Genomic DNA, 23,614 nt, shown 5'->3' with positions numbered 1-23,614 from the left:
AGGTTTAGAGTGGGACTTCCACCCCCATCTTAGAGAAAGTCCTGCCTTAGAGTGCTGCTGATCAGAGCAATGGGTTGGCAGGTCTATAGTCCCAGCAACACCAGAACTGAGTAGCGGTCACCACTGGGGCAAAACGTAGGCCCCAAGGAAGGACCCCGGTTCAGGTAGGTCCAGGGATTTTAGATGGGGGTGTCTGACTGACCCCAGGGAGAGGCAAAGGAGTAGTGGGAGGCGAGAACTAGAGACTGGGGACAGTAACATGTTGGGGAGCAGGGGTGCTGCTGGTAGGCACAGAATAACTGCACAGTGAAAGCTATCGGGCTCCCACCTTGCCTCTGCCTTCCATGCCACACATAAATTAGCAGCAAAGGTGGAATGGCGGCTTTAAGTGGCAGTTAACAGACCACTTAAAGGCCTCAATGCGCCCAAGGGCAGGCAGGCTGCCTGATGTCTTCCTTGCCCGCTGTAATATGGAAGACAGTCTGGGGGTGGGCAGGAAGGCAGCAAGCAGGTCATCTGCTTTATTTTCGGAACCCCCCCCTCACTCCTAAATTCAGAGGTGGGGTTGGGTGGGGGAGCGGGGGTTAAAAATCCAACCCCTGTTATATATTGTTGTATTACTTGTATTTAGCTGGGAACTAATTGTTATTTCGGGGGCCACATTTCATGTTGCACAAGGCACTAATGTGATGTGCAACAGGTTAATGTGACCTGGCCACTTCATAATTTTCACAGCTAACAGGCAGGAATGCAGATATTGATCACTGAGCTGCCTGAAATCACCAGGCCAGGGGTGATTTTCAGATCTGCCAGGGCTAGAAGGGCCAGTCCAGCCACGAGATGCCCATCCTGGGGGAGTGACATAGTCAACTCCTTGCCCTAAGCCGAGCCCACCCAAAACCTAGGACCTCTGAGGGACCCTCCCTCTGCAGCTGGATAGCAGCAAAGGAGCAAATGGGCACTGGACCTACCTCCTCAAGCCCGCCATGGCCCAAGGCAAAAGACTAGTGTGTCAGTGCCAGGGTGCCAAGGGGCAGTGCACTGTTGGCACTGCCAAGGTTCATGGCCTGAGTGGGGGATCTGAGGGGAAAGGGGGGGGGGGGGGCTGAGTGGGGCGTCTAAGGGAGAAGGTGGCCTGAGTGGGGGGGTCTGAGGGGGAAGGGAACTGTGGGAGTGGGGGTGTAAGATCGGATCTGGTCACCCTCATGCCTGCATGGTGTGGGAGGCGGTGTTTACATGTTATTTGTGGGTGGGGGAGAGAATGTCCCTATTTGGTGAGGTGTTGGTGGTGCTCCCCTGACCAGTGGGGGGGCGGGCACCATTTCATTTTTTGGGAGGAGGAGGTCCGATACACCAGAGACCAGGTCAACATTTTAAAAATGGCGGCCTAGTCTCAGAACAGTGGGGGCTGGTTGACGGCTTGCCCACTATGAATAAATTAGCATCTACCAGCTGGGAGAATCCCAACTGATAGATGCTGCTAATGCCAGCAGGAAACTCTCCAGGTTTAGTTCCAATTCAGGAGAATCGCCTACCATTTCTGTATGCAAAGAACCTAACTATTGTTTCAGGCACAGGCCCAGTTGGTTTCCTCAGATGTCTATAACAATAATGATGGCAGCAAAGAAGCAGGCTCAAAATCCCTGCATATATGCCTCCTGCTTCACTAGGTGCCTTGGTGGCCAGTATCTATTTAGAACAGGTTCCAGCCTCATTGGATTTCTAGGCTGCACAGTTTACCATTTTTGTAAAGAACACATGTTGACGTTTGTTCAGGAGTCTGGGAGAGGGACATTGTCAGCAAGAAAAAGAATTAAACTAAGTGGTTAGCACTGCTACCTCAGCGCCAGGAACCCGGGGTCGATTCCCGGCTTGGATCACTCTGTGCGGAGTTTGCATATTCTCCCGGTGTCTGCCTGAGTTTCCTCCGGGTGCTCTGGTTTATAAGAACATAAGAAATAGGAGCAGGAGTAGGCCATCTAGCCCCTCAAGCCTGCTCCGCTTTTCAATAAGATCATGGCTGATCTGATAGTGGGTTCAGTTCCACTTACCCGCCCGCTCCCCATAACCCTTAATTCCCTTCATGGTTAAAAATCTATCTATCTGTGATCCATCTATCTGTTTCCTCCCACAGTCCAAAGAATGTGGGGGTTAGGTGGATTGGCCATGTTAAATTGCCCCTTAGTGTCAAGGGCACTAGCTAGGGTAAATGCATGGGGTTATGGGGATAGGGTGAGATTGTGGTTGGTGCAGACTTGATGGGCTGAATGGCCTCCTTCTGCACTGTGGGATGTATCTGGGAATTATAAACCGAAGTTTTAGGTAGACATGATGATGATGAGTTAGGGAATGTATGCCTGGGAGTAGTAAAATTGTGATTAATTTCCTGGTCTAACAATGTAGAAGAAACTTTTATCAGCTCAGTCATGCTTGCCACAGGACAGTTTATTATTTACTGTGGTGGGACTTGAACTTGGAACCCCAGAGTATTGCCCTCAGTTTGTAGATTACCAGTGCAGTGACCTATACCACTAAACCACAGGAGGAACAGTGAGTTCAAATCTTGAGAATGTGAATTAAGTTTTAAGAAGCTGGTGTCATTCATTAGGAAAGGAAACCTGCTGCCCTTACCCAGAATGGACTATTTGTGACTTCAGTCCCATTTCAATGGCACTCAGCTCCCTTTTGATGTAGTTATGAAGCCAACTGGTTGAATCAAGTAGGTTGCCCACCACCAACTTCTTGAGGTAATTAGAGGTGGGAATTCAAGCCAGCCTTGCAATGAGGTCCACATTCTCATTTAATGCATTTAAGTTCAATCCCTTCACCTCATCTTCTGTATCGAGAGGAAGAAGCAAGTGACTGCAGACCCGAGTGAGAGCACCATCACACAGCTTGCTCCACGCCCAGCAAACATTATTCTCTCAAGCGGTAATTTAACAATAGATGCCCATTCGGTTTTGTCTCTGTTGCCGTGGAAACGTTGGCAAACAAACAAAAAAAGTTTCTGCATCTAAAACCACAAGAGCTGAAGCTCTGCCGGTGAATGTAGTATTATCAGTCATGTGATTTGACAGGGTCATTCTCTGACTTCATCCTTCCACCCACCCGGGACACATATTAGAAACTACAGCAGGTAAGGCTCCCCACTTAGACAAATGCTTGAAAAATTAACCCTTAACGTGTATTGACTGAACACAGGATGCAAAATATATTTCAGGCCGAGATCATTTTCTATAAATCATATGGAACAAAAAGGACTCTGAAGTCAAAGTTTGAACCCAGTGGCTTTTGAACTTGGAGGATTTTCATTATTTTAAAACTTAACTTCATTCCCATAAATCTTATATGGAATTTAGAAAATCAGAAAAAATCACTCCTAAAATTTCTTATTAAAATATTCACCAAAAGCAGAGAATAAACAGGAGCACTATGATCAAAGAATTCAAATTGTAGATTTGCCAATAAAAGACTTGGTGATAAATAAATATTTGTAGAAACTTTCATCATTTTTCCTTCCTGGTATTTATTCTATTTCATATTTTAAAGATATTATAAATTTATTTCCTCAATTTACATCACTTCTCTTCTCAGTATGCCGATTATATTGGTATATGGTTTCATTGAATCCCTACAGTACAGAAGGAGGCCATTCGGCCCATCAAGTCTGTACCGACCAAAATTCCACCTAGATCCTATTCTCATAACGCCAAATATTTACCCTGTTAATCCCCCTAACATTAGGGTCAATTTAGCATAGCCAATCAACCTAACCCATATATCTTTGGACTGTGGGAGACACGGACACGGAGAGAATGTGCAAACTCCACACAGACAGTGATCCTTTGCAGTCAAGCCTAAAGACCGAGACTACAAAGGAATGAGGAAGGAGTTGGCTAAGGTAGACTGGGAGCAAAACCTTTATGGTGGGACAATTGAGGAACAGTGGAGGACTTTCAAAGCGATCTTTCGCAGTGCTCAGCAAAAGTATATACCAGTGATAAGGAACGACTGTAGAAAAAGAGATAATCAGCCATGGATATCTAAGGAAATAAAGGAGGGTATCAAATTGAAAGAAAATGCATACAAAGTGGCAAAGATTAGTGGAAACTAGAGGATTGGGAAATCTTTAAAGGTCAGCAGAAAGCCACGAAAAAAGCTATAAAGAAAAGTAAGATGGATTATGAGAGTAAACTAGCTCAGAATATAAAAACAGAAAGTAAAAGTTTCCACAAATATATAAAATGAAAAAGAGTGGCTAAAGTAAACGTTGGTCCTTTAGAGGATGAGAAGGGGGAATGTAATAACTGGAAATGAGAAAATGGCTGAGGCATTGAACAGGTATTTTGTGTCGGTCTTCACAGTGGAAGACACAAATAACATGCCAAAAATTGATGACAGGAAGGCTATGGCAGGTGAGGACCTAGAAACTATCATTATCACGAAAGAGGTAGTGTTGGGGAAGCTAATGGGGCTAAAGATAGACAAGTCTCCTGGTCCTGATGGAATGCATCCCAGGGCACTAATAGAGATGGCGGGAGAAATAGCAAATGCACGAGTGGTAATTTACCAAAATTCGCTGGACTCTAGAGTGGTTCCCACAGATTGGAAAACAGAAAATGTGACGCCACTGTTTAAAAAAGGAGGTAGACAAACGGCGGGTAACTATAGGCCGGTTAGCTTAACTTCTATAGTAGGGAAAATGCTTGAATCTATCATCAAGGAAGAAATAGCGAGACATCTGGATATAAATTGTCCCATTGATAAGACGCAGCATGGGTTCATGAAGGGAAGGTCATGTTTGACTAATTTGGTGGAATTCTTTGAGAACATTACATGTGCAGTGGACAATGGGGAACCTGTGGATGTGGTGTATCTGGATTTCCAGAAGGCATTTGACAAGGTGCTGCACCAAAGACTACTACATAAGATAAAGGTGCACAGTGTTACAGGTAATGTATTAGCATGGATAGAGGATTGGTTAACTAACAGAAAGCAAAGAGTGGGGGTAAATGGGTGTTTTTCTGGTTGGCGATCAGTGACTAGTGGTGTGCCTCAGGGATCAGTGTTGGGACTGCAATTCTTTACGATTTACATAGATGATTTGGAGTTGGGGACCAAGTGTAATGTGTCAAAATTCGCAGATGACACTAAGATGGGTGGCAGAGCAACGTGTGCAGAGGACGCTGAAAGTCTGCAAAGGGATATAGATAGTCTAAGTGAGTGGGCGAGGGTCTGGCAGATATAGTACATGTTGGTAAATGTGAGGTCATCCATTTTGGTAGGAATATAAGCAAAATGGACTATTATTTAAATGGTAAAAAATTGCAGCATGCTGCTTTGCAGAGGGACCTGGATGTCCTTGTGCAGGAATCTCAAGGAGTTGGTTTGCAGGTGCAGCAGGTAATTAAGAAAGCAAATGGAATTTTGTCCTTCATTGCTAGAGGGATGGTTATGTTGCAGCTGTATAAGGTGCTGGTGAGGCCACACCTAGAGTACTGTGTACAGTTTTGGTCTCCTTACTTGAGAAAGGATATACTGACACTGGAGGGAGTGCAGAGGAGATTCACTAAGTTGATTCCGGAGTTGAGAGAATTGGCTTATGAGGCGAGACTGAGTAGACTGGGGCTACACTCATTGGAATTCAGAAGAATGAGGGGAAATCTTATAGAAACATATAAGATTATGAAGGGAATAGCTAAGATAGAAGCAGGGAAGTTGTTTCCACTGGCAGGCGAAACTAGAACAAGGGGGCAAAGCCTCAAAATAAGGGGAAGCAGATTTAGGACTGAGTTGAGGAGGAACTTCTTCACACAAAGGGTTGTGAATCTGTGGAATTCCCTGCCCAGTGAAGCAGTTGAGGCTACCTCATTGAATGTTTTTAAGGTAGGGATAGATAAATTTTTGAACAGTAAAGGAATTAAGGGTTATGGTGAGCGGGTGGGTAAGTGGAGCTGAGTCCACAAAAAGATCAGCCATGATCTTATTGAATGGCGGAGCAGGCTCAAAGGGCCAGATGGCCTACTCCTGCTCCTAGTTCTTATGTTCTTATACAAAATATGCCACAGATCAAAGCCTGTGTTTCTCATTTGAATCAGGAATATATAGGGCAATCTTAAGCCTATTCTCACCATCTGCGGGCATGCCAGCAGGGGCTTAAGGTCCAGCGAGACCTGGAATTCATGAATCTCGCCGGCAAGATTGGGGTGGCAGCAGGTGTGGGGGAGGGGTGGTGGGTGGGGAGAAGATTAGGGCGGGGGGGAAGGGTGAATACTGGCTCTGATCAAGGTGGTGTGATGGAAGGGAGTCCCTGAGGCCACCTTGGTGGGGTGGGGTGACTGGGGAGGGCGGAGGTCATTGTTCGGTCTGATCAGGGTACCCTTTAAACATGGCGCCCCGATCTCAATGCAGCCGAGCTTTACCGGTGTGTTGAGGCCGCCCCTCCCCGCCCCACCGACATGATGGCATGAAGCATACCCAGCTGTTTCTTTGTGGCAGAGTGTGGTCAGATCTGGAGAGAAAACCGGCCTGTTCGCTTTTCTCATCGGTACCAACACTCGTCCATTTGTTTGGTAAGATTTCGCTGTGGGTCTGGAGTCACATGTAGGCCACACCAGCGTGTCAGACAGAAGGGAATACATAAACCACCTCGCCACTCCCAATAAAACAATTACCTCAGAATTGCCCCTTGCCTCAAATATCCATCTGCTTCTCCCCAAGGTGTTTTTAGACGCTTTCCCTTCATTCTGCCCACTGGGTGGGGAGGATTAAAGTTGCCCCTAGGGATTTTCTTCTGTTGTCACAGCTGAATCAACAATTACCATATTACTGAGTGTTTGCAATGTTTCACACTCCAACAGGTTATTAGTTTATGAGTAATAAACGCATGTGGTGTTGATTTGCAATCTGCTGCCTGACTAAAACCAGATGAATGGGGAGTAAAAAATGAGCAATGTGCCCGGCCACTTAGATCTCTCGCTGTTTCCACCTTCTCTGAAATTAATCTGTAGGTTCTGAAGGAAGATGAGGTTTCCACCTAAAGCAAGGGGACACCGTCTGAAATGATGCAAATCAGATCCTATTATATCAATAGCAATCTCAAGGCATTTTTAACTGGGTCTCAGTGGAAAAGACATTGTCACTCTCTACTGGGCAGAAATAAGTCAGGAAATGGTGAAAATGACAAAGATGTCCTCCAGGAAAATCAGAAAGATTCTTTTGTGTGTCCCAGAGGAACAGGGACGCTCCTCTGCGCCTCAAGAGGAGCCAATGGCCTACAGGTATTATTGCTAGACTATTAATCCAGAAACTCAGCTAATGTTCTGGGGATTTGGGTTTGAATCCCGCCACGGCAGATGGTAGAATTTGAATTCAATAAAAAACATCTGGAATTAAGAATCTACTGATGACCATGAAACCATTGTCGATTGTTGGAAAAACCCATCTGGTTCACTCATGTCCTTTAGGGACACTTGCCTGGTGTGGCCTACATGTGACTCCAGACCCACAGCAATGTGCCTGACTCTTAAATGCCCTCTGAAACGGTTGAGTAAACCACACAGTTCAAGGACAATTAGAGATAGGCAACAAATGCAGGCCAGGCCAGCGATGCGCACATCCCATGAAAGAATAATAAAAAATAGTGCTGGCCTCCAATATCCTAGGCTCCACCACCTATCCACAAGCTGATTGCCGGCCAAGGGCTGCTTGAACTTGCTCGCCCTGTTGCCATTTTGTGCCCTTTTCCCACTTGTTTGGGACGGAAGTACAACGTGACTTTCCCCTGGCTCTGGCAGGCTGAATATTAACTCACTGCAGCCATTTCCCACGGGAAACTTGATGTGAGTTAAAAGTTGCTGAAACTGGTGAAATAAACTTGTTTGCATTAGGAAGAGCTAACGTGGGGCCGGGAATTGGTAGCATACAGAATGATGTAGAGAGACACACGACAATAAACAGGAGACAGAGTGGAATCAAGAGATTCAGAGACAAGCCGGCATGATGAACATACCTAGTTAGGGCTACACCGTGGAGGTATGTTTATAACTGTGTGTTGACAATAGCCAGTTTATTTTCAAGCACACAAGCCTCCAAACCTCAATGTGACAACCTTACAGCAAAAACCCTCAAAAATCATCAGCTCATCTGAAAATGCATCTTCCTTAATGGTCTGTATATCGAGCAGTGGGAAAACGTGAGGTCTGACTGAGTGTTAATTACAGCCTTCTGGCCCACCACTCTGAGAGTCGATTTTTCTTGCAAAATGCTGCCTTACCAAGCTGACGGTTGGTAAATTTGATCTAGATTTTATGTTTTAACAGGAAGTAATGTGTCAGACCTACACGGGTGAGTGTGGGTTCGGCTGGGGATGTGAGGCGGTGTCTGGAGGGAGAGGAATGAGTGGAGCTGGAAGGCATGGTGTTCTGAGGAAAGCTGTGCAGGAAATGCTGAGAAGGTTTGTGGCCGCGATTTTGCGCGAGCGTTCACTGCAAGCACGAATAGCGAAGCGGCAGAAAATATCACGAGACTCGGGAAACGGGAATCTCGCCGGCACGATTGCATTTTCCAATTCTCCCCAGGCAGGAAGGTCAGGAAGCTCATTTGAATACATTTTAACCACTTCCTCGCCACGTCACCCCCATCCCCCCCCCCCCCCCCCCATCCCCCCCCCCCCCACCCCACCAAACTTTGGAACCCCCTCCTGGCCAAAATAGGAACCAGGTGAAGAGAATCTGCCGGGGACACCCAGATAAGTATAGCCCCTGGGAGAAGAGCAACATGCTCAGCAGCACTGTGGCATTGCCCCTTGGTACCATGGCACTGCCCTCTGTCACTGTATAGCGCCAGGAGGACCCTCTGGGGAGGTCCATGAGGAGGAGGGGGGGATGTGTGGGAGGTTTCCTTCCGTGTGTAGGCAGGGAGGGTGTCCCTGCGTTTTCTATCAGAGATGGAGGCACCCTTTTCAAGCTCAGGATTCCCGGGCTGCCAGCTTTTTCTGGCCCCACCCCACCAGCATGACGGTGTGGGCCACGCCGCTAGATTTCTTCTGCACACGGGGCGGGATTCTCTGGGGAGAAAACTCGGCTGCGCAGCCTGCAAGCCGTATGCTAGTTTTCTCTCCTCAGCCAGCTCTCTGTGCAGAGAATGGAAAACCCAATGTGCGGGGACTGGCACCTGAGAGTGTTATGCAATTCACCTTCCCCGCCTTCCTGACAGATTCGGCAAGTCATCCCGCTCTCTCTGATTGGTTCAGAAACCCGAAAGTCTGATGTTAACATGGTGGCCGCAGCAAGGCCTGTTCCTGAATCAAGTGGCTGACCAACCAGCTACCAGCCTACCCACTGCATATGGATCTGTTAGTATAAAATTACACCCTTTTTTTAATATAAAGCAATGTAAATAAAGCTATTTGCAGAATTCTAAGAAAACTCAGCTGGCAGTACTGTTACTAAAGCCAGCAATGATCACCATATTATATTTTTGTTAGTTATCACAAACATTCATAGAATCATAGAACCCCACAGTGTAGAAGGAGGCCATTCGGCCCATCAAGACTGAACCGACTACAATCCCACCCAGGCCCTATCCCAGTGCCGGATTTAGGCATAAGCTAAACAAGCTACAGCTTAGGGCCTCACAATCCGCAGTGGCCTCACAAAATATCAGAAGGTTTACAATGAAGAGAACATTTAAGAGCGGATACCAGAAAAGAAAAAGAAAGCACCAGCTTGAAGAGCAACTCAAAAAATTACCAAAATTACCAAAATCTATGAGCGAGATCAAGCCGCCAAATGATAAATATGTAATCAGTAAATGCATTCATTTGAAAATAAGTTGTATTTTTCACTTTAAATACCTTGCTATTACATAATTAAAAGGCATAATTATGTTTTCAATTTTTTTGTGGCGACCCAAGGTCCTGTTTTGGTACGCACCTTTGTGAGACCTTTTGGTGTAACTTTTTAACAAGGGGCCTCCAAGCTTTATATAGCTTAGGGCCTCACCAAGTCTAAATTCGGCACTGCCCTATCCCCATAACTAGCATTTACCCTAGCTAGTCCCCCTGACACCAATGGGCAATTTAGCATGCCCAAACCACCTAACCCGTACATCTTTGGACTGTGGGAGGAAACCGGAGCACCCATAGGAAACCCACGCAGACACAGGGAGAACGTGCAAACTCTACACAGACAGTGACCCAAGCCGGGAATTGAACCCAGGTCCCTGGTGCTGGGAGGCAGCAGTGCTAACCACTGTGCCACCGTGCCGTGAAATGGGAGCCTTGTACATTAAAACATTTACAACAATCAAGCTTCAACATTCATATGCAGAAACCTCTAAGTTGCCTTTTTTTAAGTGAGGTGAAACAATAGGTGATGCATATCCCACTCCTGGTCTCATGGCTTTTTATTCATTTAACCACAAAAAAGGTTGGAATGGCCCTAGCACTTCCAAACTGCTTAAATTAACATAGCTGGGAGGCTCTGATCCTTTACTTTTCCCCCTCACTAACTCCTGACACTTAAAAATCAATTATCAATTATTTAACAGGAGGCAATGTTAAATCTCTCAGCTGCCAACATGGGAATTCCACTGAGGTGGAAAGTGGGATCACTGAGTGGAAACAATGAGAGGTTAAGAAAAAGAGAACCACCGCTGGTTCCAAGTTATCTCATAACCCTTTCCTCACCGTGTCCCAAAAACAGAAGTAACAGTGAGTTAACTTTGTGAAGAACATTGCTGCAAACTATTTCTAATAAGTGATTTTGGGAAGAGAAAGGACAAAGATGTGCGGGTTAGGTGCATTGGCCATGCTAAATTGCCCCCCCCCCTCCCCTCAGGGGGACTAGCTAGGGTAAATGCATGGGGTTATGCGAATAGGGCCAGGTGGGATTGTGGTCGGTGCAGACTCGATGGGCCGAATGGCCTCCTTCTGCACAGTAGGATTCAATGATTCTATGACAAAATTCTGTGTTTCTTCAGTGGCATTTTCAAATTTATTTGTTCTATTTATTATAAGCCAATCTTCATAAGGCTTTATGGAAATTATCAAAATCAGTGATGACTTTGAGATAATAATTTACTGCGACAGAGTCACATATTTCAATATTTCTGTCAATGTTTAGTTATTCCAAAATAGTCTTTGAAATATGTTGTGGTGCTTCAGGCAATCAGATTCAATATTATCTCTGCATTTTCCTCCATTAGACAGGGCAGGAGCCTGAGTCCGGACACTTGGTGCATGGGAATGCCGGCGGGAGCTCAAGATCCAGCGAAACTCGGAAATCCCGAATCTCATGGCAACGTAATCAGGTTCACGCCCATAATGGGAGAGGACCTGATTTACATTCATTTACATAAATTTAAATACAATTACCCATCCCCCAATCACCAGATCTTCCCTCTTTACTAAGACGTCACATTGGCGCGGTTTGCAACAGGTTCATCCAACACGAACCTGTCGAGGGGGTGGTGAAGGTCACGATAGCTCTCGGGGGAGAGGTACCTGGCCAGGCAATGATCTGGGAGGGCCCAAGAGGGAGTCTTACATGCAATGACACATTGATTTGAGGTGGTGGGCAGCAGCAGGCATGACAGCAATATTCGGGGGGGAAGGGGATCGATGTCAGGATGATCAGGGGGAAGGGGATTGATGTCAGAATGATCGGGGGAAGAGGATTGATGTTGGGGTGATCGGGGGGAAGGGGATCGATGTCGGGATGATCGGGGGGAAGGAGATCGATGTCGGAATGATCAGGGGGAAGGAGATCGATGTCGGAATGATCGGGGGGGAAGGGGATTGATGTCAGGATGATCGGGGTGAAGGAGATTGATGTCGGGATGATCGGGGGGGAAGGGGATTGATGTCGGGATGATCGGGGTGAAGGAGATTGATGTCGGGATGATCGGGGGGAAGGAGATCGACATTGGAATGATCGGGGGGGAAGGGGATTGATGTCAGGATGATCGGGGTGAAGGAGATTGATGTCGGGATGATCGGGGGGGAAGGGGATTGATGTCGGGATGATCGGGGTGAAGGAGATTGATGTCGGGATGATCGGGGGGAAGGAGATCGACATTGGAATGATCGGGGGGGAAGGGGATTGATGTCAGGATGATCGGGGTGAAGGAAATTGATGTCGGGATGATCGGGGGGATGGGGATCAATGTCAGGATGATCGGGGGGAAGGGGATCGATGTCGGGATGATCAGGGGGAAGGAGATTGATGTCGGGATGATCGGGGGGAAGGAGATTGATGTCGGGATGATCGGGGGGAATGAGATTGATGTCGGGATGATCGGGGTGAAGGAGATCGATGTCGGGATGATCGGGGGGAAGGAGATCGACATTGGAATGATCGGGGATAGGGGATTGATGTCGGGATGATCGGGGGGAAGGGGATCGATGTCGGGATGATCGGGGGGAAGGGGATTGATGTCGGGATGATTGGGGGGAAGGAGATCGATGTCGGGATGATCGGCAGGAAGAGGATTGATGTCAGGATGACGGTGGGGAAAGAGGCCGATGTTGGGATGACTGGGGGGGGGGGAAGGAGGGGTGATGTCGGGATGATCAGGGAAGGAGGGGTGACGTCGGGATGATCGGGGGAAGGAGGGGTGACATCGGAATGATCGGGGAAGGAGGGGTGACGTCAGGATGATCGGGGGAAGGAGGGGTGACGTCGGGATGATCGGGGGGAAAGAGACTGGTGCTGAGATGATTGCCGGACGTGAGGTGGACGCCAGTGATGATCGGGGGGTGAGGGGGACGCCACAGATTTCTCAGTGGTGGTTGAAGAGGGAGGAGATAATTTTTTGCCATTTTAAAGCCTTCAATAAAAGCCTCTAATAACGGCGCCCCGATCTCAGTGCAGCCAGTTCCCAGCCCTAAGAGTCCCCACCTCGCCAGAGTGACAGCGCTAACCACGCCCCAAACCCATTCTTTGTTTGGCAGTTAAAGTCAAAAGAACTGGAGAGAAATCTGGCCAGTGCAGCTGGAGAGTTCCACTCCAATTTTCTCACCAGAACTGACACTTTGTCAAATTCTCATAAGATTCCGCTCACAGAGAAACATCATTTAATGCTGAATTTAAGTTTGATTCTGCAATGTAAATCTGTCTGGTTCCACTTTTAGTTTTATAGATCCACTCTTCACAGCTAAATTATTAGATTATCCCACACATTTGAATGGACAAATGTCAGAAAGGATCCGGCAAATCTTTGTGCTTACAAATCTACTGTTATAATGTAATTATGCTGAAATGCATTCCCTGTTGCTCTGGCTCAAAACAAAAATAATTCTCAACAATGTGTTTTTCCACGATCACTGGATCCCTTCATTAATCTTGCACAGGACGACACATCTAAACCTATCTGGTTGTCGTCTTAATCATTAAAACACTGGGTGATGGATTGTCAGGCAATGAATGGTTGAAGCAGCAACCACTATCAGCACCCCTTTAGAGACACACTTTATATCTAATCATGGCTTCCAATAGGATGAGAATGAAGCCAGGGTCGGTAAAGCTGTTACATTGTTGCAGGCTAACAAATAGTATGTTAGGGCAAATGAACACAGCATTTGAGGGCCAATGATGCCCCCACATTGTTTATAGGCAATGGCACATTACATAATGGTGCAATACTTAGTGTGTTACTGGTATAAAGAAAATTAAACCAAATTCACTGCAGCCAGCTACTTTGCCTGAGACAAACAAACCATAGGTTTGCAGACTGGAGTTTGAAAGCGGATCCCATACACCAAGGCCAGGATTCTCCCAAACAAAAACTAAGTGCCCAACGGGCGGGAAAAAGGGAGAATCTCCTGCCTGTTTTTTGGGCATAGTTACCTGAATGAATCTCCAACGCTGTGCAGAACGGCCTAAACCGGGATGTTGGATTTATGTCACATTATCAGTAACCCCCACAGCTCGCCCCTGGTCTTGCATAATCTCACCAGCTGTTCTGTCTGGAGACAATACACATCTCTTTAACCTGTGTTTAATGTTCCCTCCAACCACATTATCTGTACCTTTTAAGACCTGGCTGGCTGTAGAGATTTGCATTCTAATTAGTATTCTGTAACTTGATTTCTGTGTCTGTGCACTGTTTGAGAGCACATTTCCACTCCATCTGACGAAGGAGCAGCAAGCTCCGAAAGCTTATGGTATTTGCTACAAATAAACCTGTTGGACTTTAACCTGGTGTTGTGAGACTTCTTACTGTGCTTACCCCAGTCCAACGCCGGCATCTCCACATCATCACAGTGTGCCTCAGGATGATTCATGCTGGAAAGTGGGGGGTGGGACCTCATCTCATCCTCATCCCAAGCGAGAGTGCTGATAGGGAAGTGGTTTTTCTTTGTGCTCTTGGCATTGTAGTTGTTGTACACTATTATAGTGTTTGTGTGTAATTTCTGTGGTTTATAGTTTGAAAAGGTTATACTCGGTAATAACAAGGAGCAGGAAAGAAGGGCCCTAGAAAATTGTATATAACTGAAACAAAACATCTTTCAAAAGTTTAATTTAAAGTGGTTAGACATGACAGGAGAGCTTTCAAAGCGATCTTTCGCAGTGCTCAGCAAAAGTATATACCAGTGATAAGGAAAGACTGTAGAAAAAGAGATAATCAGCCATGGATATCTAAGGAAATAAAGGAGGGTATCAAATTGAAAGAAAATGCATACAAAGTGGCAAAGATTAGTGGGAACCTAGAGGATTGGGAAATCTTTAAAGGTCAGCAGAAAGCCATGAAAAAAGCTATAAAGAAAGGTAAGATGGATTATGAGAGGAAATTAGCTCAGAATATAAAAACAGATAGCAAAAGTTTCTACAAATATATAAAACGAAAAAGAATGGCTAAAGTAAACATTGGTCCTTTAGAGGATGAGAAAGGGAATGTAATAACTGGAAATGAGAAAATGGCTGAGGCATCGAAAAGGTATTTTGTGTTGGTCTTCACAGTGGAAGACACAAATAACATGCCAAAAATTGATGACAGGAAGGCTATGGCAGGTGAGAACCTAGAAACTATCATTATCACGAAAGAGGTAGTGTTGGGCAAGTTAATGGGGCTAAAGGTAGACAAGTCTCCTGGTCCTGATGGAATGCATCCCAGGGCACTAAAAGAGATGGTGGGGGAAATAGCAAATGCACTAGTGGTAATTTACCAAAATTCGCTGGACTCTGGGGTAGTTCCCGCAGACTGGAAAATAGCAAATGTGACACCACTGTTTAAAAAAGGAGGTAGACAAAAGGCAGGTAACTATAGGCTGGTTAGCTTAACTTCTGTAGTATGGAAAATGCTTAAATCTATCATCAAGGAGGAAATAGCGAGACATCTGGATATAAATTGTCCCATTGGTAAGACGCAGCATGGGTTCATGAAGGGAAGGTCACATTTGACTAATTTGGTGGAATTCTTTGAGAACATTACTTGTGCAGTGGACAATGGGGAACCTGTGGATGTGGTGTATCTGGATTTCCAGAAGGCATATGACAAGGTGCGGTACCAAAGACTGCTACATAAGATAAAGGTGCACAGTGTTACGGGTAATGTATTAGCATGGATAGAGGATTGGTTAACTAACAGAAAGCAAAGAGTGAGGGTAAATGGGTGTTTTTCTGGTTGGCGATCAGTGACTAGTGGTGTGCCTCAGGGATCAATGGTGGGTCCGCAATTGTTCACGATTTACATAGATGATTTGGAGTTGGGGACCAAGTGTAATGTGCCAAAATTCACAGATGACACTAAGATGGGTGGAAGAGCAAAGTATGCAGAGGACGCTGAAAGTATGCAAAGGGATATAGATAATCTAAGTGAATGGGCGAGGGTCTGGCAGATGGAGTACAATGTTGGTAAATGTGAAGTCATCCATTTTGGTAGGAATAACAGCAAAATGGACTAATATTTAAATGGCAAAAAAATTGCAACATGCTGCTGTGCAGAGGGACCTGGGTGACCCTGTGCAGGAATCTCAAGGAGTTGGTTTGCAGGTGCAGCAGGTAATTAAGAAAGCAAATGGAATTTTGTCCTTTATTGCTAGAGGGATGGAGTTTAAAAACAGCGAGGTTATGTTGCAGCTGTATAAGGTGCTGGTCAGGTCACACCTGAAGTACTGTGTACAGGTTTGGTCTCCTTACTTGAGAAAGGGCATACTGGCACTGGAGGGGGTGCAGAGGAGATTCACGAGGTTGATTCCGGAGTTGAGAGGGTTGGCTTATGAGGCGAGACTGAGTAGACTGGGGCTATACTCATTGGAATTCAGAAGAATGAGGGGAGATCTTATAGAAACATATAAGATTATGAAGGGAATAGATAAGATAGAAGCAGGGAAGTTGTTTCCACTGGCGGGTGAAACTAGAACTAGGGGGCAAAGCCTCAAAATAAGGGGAAGCAGATTTAGGACTGAGTTGAGGAGGAACTTCTTCACACTAAGGGTTGTGAATCTGTGGAATTCTCTGCCCAGTGAAGCAGTTGAGGCTACCTCATTAAATGTTTTTAAGGCAAGGATAGATACATTTTTGAACAGTAAAGGAATTAAGGGTTATGGTGAGCGGGCGGGTAAGTGGAGTTGAGTCCACAAAAAGATCAGCCATGATCTTATTGAATGGCGGAGCAGGCCCGAGGGGCCAGATGGCCTACTCCTGCTCCTAGTTCTTATGTTCTTATGGGAGGCTGACAGCAGAGTGCTGAGCGGGCACTGCACGTGCGCCGATCTGTCAGTGGGGAGATCGGTGCATCCACATTGCTCCCCCCACCACCTCGATCGCTGGCCTTCACTTTTAAAAATATCCCTGGACTTGAAAGAGAGTAACAATCAAAAAACAAGCTGCAAGTTGTGACTTGCAGACTATGAGAATGAGTAAAATATCATGTTAGGGATTGGATGTTGCTCAGAAATAAACTTCTGTTTATGGAGATGCGCCTCTTTGAAAAGCAGATCAAGTGAGCAAAAAAATTGATGCCCCTCCTTCCTCCCTGATGGTTGACTTACCAACACATTGGCTGGAATCTTGTCCTCTTAGTTCCTGTTGGAATGGTGGGATCATTTTTGGATCAGGAACCCGATTTCCTAATGGGCTGGCTTTGCCATTTCCATCGCTTTAGAATCATAGAATCCTACAGCGCAGGAGGAGGCCATTCGGCCCATCGAGTCTGCACCGACCACAATCCCACTCAGGCCCTATCCCCATAACCCCATGCATTTACCCTAGCTAGACCTCCTGGCACTCAGGGGCAATTTAGCATGACCATTCCACCTAACTCTTTCTTTGGACTGTGGGAGGAAACCGGAGTACCGAGGAAACCCACGCAGACACGGGGACATGTCTTTAACATTGCTGCACTTCATTACTGTCTCAGATTATCTGCTACTGAAACCCTTCTTCATGTCGTCAGACTAGACTTGACTATTCCAACATGCTCCTGGCTGGTCTTTCATATGTTATCATCTGTAAACTTGAGGTTATCTAAAATTCAGCTGCCTACATATTTTAACTCGCAGCAAGTCCCGTTCACCTATCACCCATGTGCTCGCTGACTTACATTGCCTCCTGGTCATGCAACATCTTGATTTTAAAACTATCATCCTTGTTTTCAAATCACTCCATGGCCTCACCCGCGCCTACATCTGTAATCTCCTCAAGTGCCACAAATCCCCGAGGTATTTGCTCTCCTCTACTCTGGTCACTTGATTTTAACGACTCCATCATAGGTGACCTTAAATTGCCTAGGCCCCAAGCTCTGGAATACCGTCTGGAATACTCCTCTCTGACTCTCTGCCCCACTTTCCTCCTTTAAGACACATTTTCAAACCTACAGTTTGACCAGACTTTTGGTCATCTGACTTCATTTCACTTTAGGTGGCTTGGTGTCATGTTTTGTGTTATAATGCTCCTGTGAAGCACCTTTGGATGTTTTAATACTATCTACACTTATTTCTGCTATTAAGAAAGTCTACTACGCCTCTACTTTCTCAGAAGACTAAGGAAATTTGGCATGTCAGCTACGACTCTCACCAACCTTTACAGATGCACCATAGAAAGCATTCTTTCTGGTTGTATCACAGCTTGGTATGGCTCTTGCTCTGCCTAAGACCTCAAGGAACTACAAAAGGTCGTGAATATAGCCCAATCCATCACGCAAACCAGCCTCCCATCCATTGACTCTGTCTACACTCCCTGTTGCCTCGGCAAAGCAGCCAGCATAATTAAGGACCCCACACACGCCGGACATTCTCTTTTCCACCTTCTTCCTTCGGGAAAAAGATACAAAAGTCTGAGGTCACGTACCAACCGACTCAAGGACAGCTTCTTCCCTGCTGCTGTCAAACTTTTGAATGGACTTAGCTTGCATTAAGTTGATCTTTCTCTACACCCTAGCTATGACTGTAACACTACATTCTGCACTCTCTCATTTCCTTCTCTAAGAATGGTATGCTTTGTCTGAATACTTTTCACTATATACTAATACATATGACAATAATAAATCAAATCAAATTATTGTTGTTATTAATCTTTATAAATTTATGCTGAAAGTGAAACTTCTTCTGTGCCTTAACAATTCTGTGATTTTGTGAAAAAGAGAAATTGGTTCTGGGAAAAAGAAAGTAAAAATCCAATATAGACCAATTGGACAAAATAACTTGTTTCTCTGCTGAACGCTTTATATAGTTTTATGCAATGAAATAAAAAGTGAATGAAATAGTTGAACTATTGAAGGCAGTCTTTGAGGAGAGATAGCAGAGGCTCCAGGCAAATGTATTCGGTTTCCTGAAATATACCAGTGGGAACAGGCCAGGTATGTGGCTAAAATGGCAGACAGTCACTTCCGCTGCAACACATTTACGTCTTCCACCATCTTAACAGAGTCTAAGCCTTCCGCAACCCCATGACAGGTAACTGGCATCACCCCCACGCACAACCACATTCCCCCCGACACCACCCCCCACAGGATTATTGTTAATAATTGATAATGAGGGAATATGCCAAGCCTGCCTAATCAAACACAGCATTACTAGCACAGAGGGAGAAAAACAGATTACATATGGCTAGCTCTGCTTCTATTACTTGAATCTATATAAGTAATATTAATTCCTTTCTTAAATTATGAAATAATTGTCAAGTTCCTAAATAAAATCATTTAGATATATTCTGTCTCTTGAAAACAAATCCCAATCCAACCAATCCGTTCTGTTAATAATGGAACAAATGCAATGCTGAAGTCTCAGTAGGCTTACTGCAATAAAATTCTCATATCCAAATGTGTTTATTTAGTTATATGATTCTTAATTGCCGAGACCTTCGTACCTGGTGATACCTGGAGCATACATCATCATTGCCAATCATACTTTGCATTTTGAAATTCCAATGTTGTTGCTAACAAGCAGCGAACACTGTTTAAACATCAGCTCAGAAAGGTGTGGCAAGGTGTAAAACTTTACCGGATTCTACCAGCCAACTTCACAAACCTCTCGCAAGGCAAAGGAAATATTTTACAGAATTTTCCAATTTCTATTGCAATTAATGCTTCCAAAACAGAGTATAGATATCACCTACATGTTTTGCAAGTGATTATAAAAAGTAGCCTGAACAGTGTTAGTGTTGATAAATCAGCTTGTGAATCTCCCATAGCGCTGGTCACAAATTCCACTTGAACCATTCTTTGCATATTATATTGAACTGTGAAAACCTGCAACTTTCATCCAATGGGCAACACGGTGGTTAGCACTGCTGCCCCACAGCACCAGGGACCCGGGTTCAATTCTGGCCTTGAGTTTGTGTGGAGTTTGCACGTTCTCCCCGTGTCTGCATGGGTTTCCTCCAGGTGCTCCGGTTTCCTCCCATAGTCTAAAGATGTGCGGGTTAAGTGGATTGGCCATGCTAAATTGCCCCTTAGAGTCAGGGGAACTAGCTAGGGTAAATGCATGGGGTTGTGGGGACAGGGCCTGGGTGGGATTGTGGTCAGTGCAGACTCGATGAGCCGAATGGCATATTCTGCACTGTAAGATTCCATGAAAAGTCTGTGCAAGAAATACCTCATGGGCTGATCATGCTAATTGTGTCATAAGTAACCTATGTTTTTTATTCATTTGTGGGACATGGCATCAGTGGCTGGCCAGCATTTATTGCACATCCCTAGTTCCCCTTGAAGGGCAGTTGAGTGTCAACCATATTGCTGTGGCTCTGGAGTCACATGTCGGCCAGACCATGTAAGGGTGGCAGATTTCCTTCCCTAAAGGGCATTAGTGAACCAGAAGGGTTTTTCCGACAATCAACAATGGTTTCATGGTCATCAGTAGATTCTTAATTCCAGATATTTTTTATTGAATTCAAATTCCACCATCTGCCATGGCGGGATTTGAACCAAGGTCCCCAGAACATTAGCTGAGTTTCTGGATTAATAGTCTAGCGATAATCCCACTAGGCCATTGCCTCCCTCACATTATGTCGTATAGCTTCTGTGTAATTACTGTGTAAGTCTGACAATATGGTTAGTCTTATGAACTTGCACTAGCAGTGGGCAAGGCTCCATGCTATGAATCCATAAAAGTATTTTTTATAAGTTTCATCCCGAATAGAACATTCTGACAATGTGTATAATATCGTCTGGAATAAAGAGCAGAATGGGTTAGGGATCCTATATCATCTCCAGAAATATACATCATATTTGATTGACAATATTTAGTCCCATGACATGTCATCCCACTCACAGCACACACAAAGGCAGAGATTTTGGTTCATAGAATCTTGGTCTGCCTCTGGAAACCGCCTTCCTGTCCTGGAAAAGTGGTGGGAGAAGGCTTGAATTATAACTATCTTTGCAGCTCAGAGGCTGGAACCTTGAGTGGCTCTGCACACATGCTGATTCTGGGATATATAAGTTATTGTTATTGCCCTGAAGGACTAGATTTTTCTTTAGCAAACACTGATAACTTATCTATTTTGTGCTGGGAAGTCTCTGCTTCATGTTTGCTGTTTTGCCCACTCAATGCTATAAAGTGCTATAATATACTTCACGCAAGCAGCAGCTTCTATTGTAACCCTTAAGAAGCTAGAACATTGCCTTTCTTCCAAAATGAATGAGCATTCATCTGCATACCCTAAATGCTATCACCATAACCACTCAATTACACAATTGAGCTTGTTCCCATATTTTGAAAATACCCATGGAACACATCATTTTTTAAATCGTTTTGGTTCTCAAAATATGAAGACTATGAAGCTCATTGCATTTGTTACTTTTTATAGACTGTTGAACTTGCAAGATGCTCAGAATATTACAATAACATTGTTCCAACAGTATAAGCATATTTATCACACTGAATTTTACACAGATGGATAGGAAGGTGGAGGATTGCTTGCCAGCTCATACCACAGGCATTTAACTGTTGTCAGGCCTTTAACTGAATTAAGGTGAGATTTCGGTCCCGATCTATTGTAATCTGCCTTTGAGGGATAGCAGCATGCCGTCAATAGAATAGAGGTGAATCATGTGATCCAGTCTCAGTTTCACTTTAGCCTGTGAGCAGATACAGCACAGACAGCTCTGCTGCTATGTCTTCAAGCTTTACATCTTTGTATATCTATTCTTTTTGGAGAGGCGGTGGCTTAGTGGTATTGTCACTGGACTAGCAATGCTCTAAAGTTACATTTGTTACAGCTCTATATTCTGGAGCAAAAAAGTGCATGTTCTTCCTCTGGAGATCCATGTTTGAATCCCCTGATGGCAGGTGGTGAAATTTGAATTTAATAAAAAATCTAAAACTAAAAGTCTAACAATGACCATGAAACCATTGTCGCAAAAACTCATCTGTCTTTTAGGGAAGGAAATCTGCCATCCTCATCCGGCTGTGACTCCAGAGCCACAGCAATGTGGTCGATTCTTTAAACACCCTCTGAAATGGCCTAGCAAGCAGCTCAGTTCTTGGGCAATTAAGGATGGACAATAAATGCTGGCCCAGCCAGCGATGCCCACATCCCAGGGAGGAATTTTTAAAAAATGTGCCTAGTCTTAATAAATGAACCCACAATGTGTTTACCCAATCCCTTATGAGTGATTGGTGCCTTTCTATTATTATAAAAACACATAATCAGAGTGGAAGTCCCAAATCCACATCTACTGACCAATCAAATGAGGAGCAGTGGCCACCTTTGGGAAGTGTGTAGTCCTGAAGAGAAGATGCCAACAGTACCCAGACTTAAAGGTCGGTCTGGGGTCTTGCTGTGGCCAGGCTGGCAGGCCCTTGGGAATGGGTTGGAGGCTGGGATCCAGACAGGGTGGGGAGGGGAAATGCATTGGGTAGGGGTTGGGTGGGTTGTCGTGTCCTGGTAAGTGCGTCAACCGCCATGGGAAAAATCCAACTGGTGGTGCGAGGATGACCTTAAGTGATTTTTAATTGCTCACTTAAAGGCCTCAATTGGCGCACCAGTGACTGGGCTGCCCCCACCATGGATAGAATAGGCAGGTTGGGAAGGCTACAGGTTGCCATGATACCTGAATTTACATGCCCATCTGCCTACCATCTCACTTATAGGGTGGGGTGTAAAATTCAGCCCATCACATCCACACTAACCTTGAGGTTACTTCTACTTGTGAAACCTTTTGCGCTTTTCAAGATCAAATTCTGTATTTTACAGCTAAGGGCAACTTCAATTTTAAATTGCTAAATTCATCCCTCGCCTCTTCATTCTGTTGCTAACTTGTTGATATATAGTTCCTTCAGAGCTGTATGATATCTCACCATAAAATGACAATTCTTAATATATGGGTGAGTGCTGATAAGCTATTCTACTCTGGGTGACATCACATCTCCATCCAGTTTCTGTCCTTACCTGATATTCACACATGCAATCTCCTTCTCGGGGTGACTGAGTTACAACCAGGACTGAGAATCACAGCTTATTTTTTTCACTCAACGACCCTGGGGAAAAAAATGCCAATTTTAGCTCTCCTACCTGGGACATGACTGGTTCTCGCAGCTCAACTATTAAATTCTATGCTGAATAGATAAATGTGCTGAAGGCCATAGAGGAATTCTTCGTACATTTTAATATATTTTCTGTATTTTCAAATTAGTTACGTGTCTACCACAATACTACAGTGCAGAAATAGGGGATATTAAATCTGCCTACGGCTATACTAGTCTAAAAACACCCGATCTCGTCTGATCCCGGAAACTAAGCAGACTCAGGCCTGGTTAATACTTGGATGGGAGACTGCCTGGGAATACCCGGTGCAGTAGGCTTTGGGGCGGCACGGTGACACAGTGGTTACCACTGCTGCCTCACAGCTCCAGGGACCTGAGTTCGATTCCTGGCTCAGGTCACTGTCTGTGTGGAATTTGCACCTTCCTCCCCGTGTCTACGTGGGTTTCCTCCGGGTGCTCCGGTTTCCTCCCACAGTCCAAAGATGTGCGGGTTAGGTTGATTGGTCATGCTAAATTGCCCCTTAGTGTCCCGGGACGCATAGGTTAGAGGGATTAGTGAGGTAAATACGTGGGGTTATGGGGATAGGGCGGGGGTGGGATTGTTGTTGGTGCAGACTCAATGGGCCGAATGGCCTCCTTCTGCACTGTAGGGATTCTATGTTCTATGGTAGACCACATCTGATT

The 23,614-nt window shown here is 45.1% G+C and overlaps 1 protein-coding gene and 1 pseudogene across 3 annotated transcripts in view; one reads left to right on the top strand and one right to left on the bottom strand.

The window, feature by feature from the left end:
• Positions 1–23,614, bottom strand: part of LOC144495816 (hepatocyte nuclear factor 4-gamma-like) — a 145,347-nt gene that overhangs the window by 68,454 nt on the left and 53,279 nt on the right. For 2 of the 3 annotated variants that reach the window (XM_078216338.1, XM_078216340.1), the window contains exon 2: positions 22,836–22,924. The exons of the other annotated variant lie outside the window; for it this stretch is intronic. The gene's annotated coding sequence lies outside the window, so the exon portion shown is untranslated. The remainder of the gene's footprint in view (positions 1–22,835; positions 22,925–23,614) is intronic. 3 annotated transcript variants of the gene reach the window in all.
• On the top strand, positions 23,130–23,248 carry LOC144496179 (5S ribosomal RNA; annotated as a pseudogene).

This window comes from Mustelus asterias, chromosome 7 (genome assembly GCF_964213995.1).
Source record: "Mustelus asterias chromosome 7, sMusAst1.hap1.1, whole genome shotgun sequence".
NCBI classification, from domain to species: Eukaryota; Metazoa; Chordata; class Chondrichthyes; order Carcharhiniformes; family Triakidae; genus Mustelus; species Mustelus asterias.
Note: the sequence above shows the minus strand (reverse complement) of the source record. Positions and strands in the feature narration are given on the sequence as shown.